The sequence below is a fragment of the Vigna unguiculata genome, chromosome 3, assembly GCF_004118075.2.
Source record: "Vigna unguiculata cultivar IT97K-499-35 chromosome 3, ASM411807v1, whole genome shotgun sequence".
Taxonomy (NCBI): domain Eukaryota; kingdom Viridiplantae; phylum Streptophyta; class Magnoliopsida; order Fabales; family Fabaceae; genus Vigna; species Vigna unguiculata.
In genome coordinates, this window is record NC_040281.1 from 41,646,012 (window position 1) to 41,651,828 (window position 5,817).

At 33.7% G+C, this 5,817-nt stretch overlaps 1 pseudogene; it reads left to right on the forward strand.

The window, feature by feature from the left end:
- Positions 1-296: 296 nt before the first annotated feature.
- Positions 297-3,703, forward strand: LOC114175736 (annotated as a pseudogene).
- The last annotated feature ends 2,114 nt before the right edge of the window (positions 3,704-5,817 follow it).

The window sequence follows — 5,817 nt, forward strand, 5'->3', positions numbered from 1 at the left end:
ATATATATAGATATATAAAGATTTATTTGTTGAAATTAAACATTGTTTTGAAAACGTCATGAGGCAAACACAAGTGCTCGTCTTCAAAGTTTGAAATATTGTTTAAAATTTAAGGCAGAGCTTGAAATGTAAAAAATTTTGCTCATATATTTAGTATTGATTTCTTCCTTCACAATATGACCGTTTAAGATATTTTATAATTGTTCGTTTGGGTAAGCTAATATGATAGTTCTAGAATGCGAAATTATTATCTAATCTAAAAACATTAGGATGAAACGCTTCAAATTTAAGTGCCGGCCGTCCAAAACACTCTATTTTAGTGGACAATAATCTGGTTGACCAAGTTACGACTGCCATAACATGGGTCTCTGCTTCTCCGGTGCACCGTCACTTCATCACTCTTCACTTAACCGCCCTCACAATTCAGGCAAGTTATCAAATTTTCCGTCCCATCTAAATTAATCTGAAAGAAAGAAATAAGTTGTTCCTTTTTTTCCTCGAATTCGAAATTCTCCCGTGATGGGTTCCTCTGTTTTCAGGTTCATCAGACATTCACGGCAGCAACGTGGAGTTCTCCGTAACCACCACAGACACCATGATCACGATCAGAAAGAGTCAGTTTTTCGTGAGAGAAAGCATCGGCAGGAAATGCTCTCCTCCTCCTCTTCCTTTCCCCGGTGGCAAAATTCTGAAATGGCCTGAACTGAACGTGTTCAGTTTTGAGGAGCTGAAATCTGCCACAAGTAATTTCAGTACCGACAGATTGCTCGCTGATGGTGGGTTTGGCAGAGTTTACAAGGGATGGTTGGATGAGAACACCCTCACCCCCGCCCAACCAGGCTCTGGAGTTGAAGTTGCCATCAAAATATTAAACCCGGAAAGTTCTCAAGGCTTTCCAGAGTGGCAGGTCGCTTTATTTTCATCTCTTTCATTTGTATTTTTTTAACTTTTGACTTTAATTTTTTTATTGAACTGAAGCACTTCAACCCTTGTTGGATAAAGTGATTGTGAACATGTTATTATGCATGTTAGCAATTGAATACAAACTTTTCTTTATAATGTAGGTAAATTTAAATGAACTTAAGAGGTAAATTTCTTGAGCTTACGCGTGATTATTCCATGTCTTGAAAATAACATAGTCAAGGCTAAGTGTTAATGACTATATAATGAATAATGAACTTAAAGTCTATAATGTTCCTTTTCCAAAGTCAAAAATATTTTGAGTCGGTGTTTGACTTTTCTTATTTTATTGTAGTAGAAGGTTATGAAGTTTGGGTTAACTTCTTGCTCTGAAAAGTGTGGGTGTACTTGAGATCAAAGGGTTGAGAGTGTTTTATATGTGTTGCACAAATTTGCACATAACGATTATTCTTTATGATTGTGGTTTTTTTCCGTATTTGGAGTTTCCACGTTATTATTCTTATTATTCTTGTGTTCTCTGGCTTAATATTATTTCTGTTAATAGGATGGTTCTTAGGGATAAAATTACGGTTCGATATGATTTTTTCTTAATACGCTCTACAGTTGCAGCGTAGTAGTCTGATCTTCCACATCAGAAAAGATTAATTCCTTATTGTTGTAGAATCATCCTTGGTTGCTGAAGTTGCAATGAGAAATTTGATGGAAGGATCACTGTCAGTGTTGTGTTGACACGGTGAATCTTCAATTGGGTTCGTGAAGGTTCAAAAATTGTGAGTTGTGCTGGATGTGCAGTGGAGTTCATCTGTGGCGAGATGCTCCTATATCTGCGAAGACATCGCAGTTGAGGGTGCTTGCATGGTCTGGTGAGTGATGTACGATGGAGATCTTATTTGTGTGAGTCACAGTTTGCGGCATGTGTGTGGAGAAAGTGCTATGCGATTTACAGATCTGCTTCGACGAGAGTCAATGGTGGTGCTATGTCAACATGCGTTACATCAACAGGTGTTGCATCTCCGGTGAGGGAGTCAGATGACACGGTGACTGTGAAATGCAAATGTTCGATTTGTGACTTTTCGCAATGTTTGATCGGTGGTTTTGCATTGTGGGTTGCGGCATAGTTCCAACGAATGATGTATGATGTTTATGCGCAAGCATGGGCTAATATCTATGCAAGGTGTGTGGTAATTATACACGTGCATTGGTTAGCATTGATGCAGGGTGCATGAAAATTCTTGGGATGACTTAATTTGAAGTGGAAATTCTTAGGATGGTTTGATTCCAATTGTATGGTGTTTATGTGCGAGCATTGGCTAATATCTATGCAAGGTGTGCGGTGATTATACACGTGCATTGATTAACATTGATGCAGGGTGCATGGAAATTCTTGAGATGACTTAATTTGAAGTGCAAATTCTTTGGATGGTTTGTTTCCAAATGAAATTCTTGGGATGGTTTGATTCCAAGTGAAAATTTTTCGAATGGTTTGATTCCAAGTGAAAATTCTTGGGCTTGTTTGATTCCAAGTAAAAGTATTTGGGATGGTTTGATTCTAGGTGGATATATTTGGGATAGTTTGATTCCAAGTGGAGATTCTCAAGACGACTTGATTCCAATTGATACTCCTTATGGTGGAGAATGTTGGACTGATGAAAATAACATTGATTATTTCATGTCTTGAAAATAACATGGTCTAGAATAACCAAGAGGGTAATTGTTAGTGAGTATATAATTGGGATCAAATGGCTGAGAGTGTATGTTGTATTGCATTTAATTTTTTAGTGTAACCTTCAACACAATTAGAGTAGTGATTCCTACTTTTTGCATAACTTGAGTCGCTAGTTAAACATGATTTTGTGTTTGGAAAATGCAGTCTGAGGTAAACATTTTAGGAAGGCTTTCTCACCCCCAACTTGGTGAGGTTATTGGGATACTGTTGGGACGAGAATCAGTTTCTTCTCGTGTATGAATCCATGTCGCAGGGAAGCTTGGAGTGGCATCTTTTCCGAAGTATGAATTGAAGATAATTTAAACAGGTTAAAGAAAACTTCTCTTAACTTTGAGTTTAATTCATATTATATTGTCTTGTTTCTGAGCAGGAAATCATAGGATGAAACCACTTTCTTGGAACAACCGGCTTAAAATAGCTACCGGTGCAGCTCGGGGATTAGCTTTCTTGCACGCCAACGAAAACAAAGTCATATTCAGAGCTTTCAAGACCTCAAATATACTTCTCGACGAGGTCAGTTATTTATTGTTCGTTGATTTTCGTATGTCGTATTGGAGACCAAAGCAAATACAGGATTAAGTTGTAATCAATGCACAGTTATCTTTTTGAGATAGTTTAACTCCATCTTTTTGATTCTCATAGTCTCTTTCTTAGCGCTGTCAATACTATAGACCGGTGACTAGTTGAAGAATATTATTACATGATGTTATGAGTGTATGAGTGATGTGTATGGATTTGGTGTAGTGCTTCTTGAAATACTCACATGCATGACTCGACAAGGCCATGGGAACAGCAGAACCTGGTTGAATGGAGAAAAGCTTGTATCTCTTCCAAAAAGAAGTTGAAAAGAATTATGGATGGCAGGATGAAGGGTCAATATTCACCCAAGGCTGCATTACAAACAGCACAACTTACTCTGAAATGCCTGGAGAATGACCTCAAGCAACATCCTTCAATGGAACAAGTACTTGAGGCATTGGAAGCCATTGAAGATATTCATTCAAGATACCCAACTTAGATGTGTAATTTTTTTTCCCTTTCTTAATTTTTACTAGATTTGTTTTAAGCTAAAATACAAAAATAATTTTTGTTTAAGACAAGGAAAGATAATCATTTAAATTTGTTATTTTATTTTTGAAAAAATATTTTTTGACAAATTTTCTTTTTGATAAACTTGACAGAGTTTTCATAAATAAAATTAAATAGATTAATTTTTTATCTTTTAATTAAAATGAAGTAATAAAGTGGTTTTTTTTACCTAAATTGATACTTTGTCAAAGTTTGTCAATTTTTTTTTGTCAAATTATCAGTTTCTTATATTTTTATTTGAGTTGAATAAATTTTACAAGTTCTAAAAAACTGTTGAGTAATGGTTTCTGAAAAATTAATTTGGGAATTTTTGTGTTTATGGAATGTTTTGGTGTGGGTGGATGGAACAACAAGACTGGAAATATGTTAATATTGGGTGATTGTGATGAAATTGTTTGTGAATATATGCTATTATGCAAAAATTTGAAAGAGGTTGTGAGGATGAGAAGTAATGCATTGTTATACAAATGTGGGTTGTTGTGTTTTTCATGTTTAAAGTTTGAATTTTGTAGAAATTACCAAAAAAATGAATAGAAATTATGAGAATTGAAATTTTGATAACATGATGATTTATTTGGCTGACTTTTTTATATGATGAAAGAAAATTTTTAATTTATGTTTTGCTGCTATAGATTTTTTTTCTGTGTTACTTTTGAATATATTGCCCCTATAAGTGGTATATATTTGGTAAAAGGAGCGATCGATGATAATTAGGAATCTAGAGTTGAGAAATAGAAGATAACGAATTGTAAGTTTTAATTTTTTAACAAATCAAGAAACTAGTCTATTATACAGGAACTTTTACAAGAATTTTTAGAAATTATAGTTCTCATAATTATATTATTAAAAGAGTTTAAGCACTTACCTCGATCTATTGCAAAATTCTCTTAATGAATGTTTTCCCTTCTTCTTTTACTTTCTGTAATGACTTTTTGATGATATAAAATTATCAAGTACAAAGTCTTTTTCTGACAAAGTCACTTTTCTGTTACGTTCTATTCTGAAACGTAATCCTCTTCAACTTTTTAGGAGCCATTTAACTTCTAGTATTTTAAAATCTTTAATAAAATATATACTATAATACTCCTATTAAGTGAGAAGTGAGGGAATTAATTTAATAATTCCAAAATAATTCCTATAACTTTAATACATTTATATTCCACTAATCATCACATTAGAATCTTTACATTAAAGTTATTCTTTAAATTACATGAACCAAATATTAAATTAATATAATTTAACATTTTCCCATTTGGTTCATGTGATGACTTGAAGATCCAATACTAAACTTTAAGTGTGCACCATTCATTGGAATTATCAAGTCAACTTTCTTTAATAATTGAATTAGATGATGGATCATGGCGATTGCAAGCTATTCAACCACATGGTTCCTTCCATGTATCACAAATCATCTAACTCAATTTCACTTTAATTATACCATAATATGTATCTTTATTTTCTTTTCAAAGATACATCCTGCCATTCCACATAAACAAAATAATGTATACCTTTATTTGTGAATGACAAATAAATGAACAGAAACGTAACTGTAACTGAATTCACAAGTGTCAAACAAAGAGAGCATTATTACAATATATATATATATATATATATATATATATATATATAGCATATTACATTTATAACAATGACTTGTTCATAACACCCATCCTTTCAACATGACTAATAAATGTTTTGGGTGCTACAAATTCAGCCTCAAAGCATGAATATTAGCCTCAAAGCGTGCTACAAATTCAGCCTCCATGGTGGAAGTAGCAATAACTGATTATTTTACACTTTTACAAGAAATTGCTCCTCCAACCAATAGATAAACATATCCAAATGTGGACTTTCTTGAATCCACACATCTTGGATAGTCTGAATCCGAGTAACCAATCACTTTAAGATGACCTGACTTCCTGTAGGTGAGCATATAGTTCTTGGTGCCTTATAAGTACCTAAGAACTTTCTTTGCAGCTTTTCAGTGGTCTATACCGAGATTACTTTGATATCGGTCTAACATACCAACAACAAAATTGATATCTGGGCGAGTACAAGTTTGAGCATACATCAAATTCTCA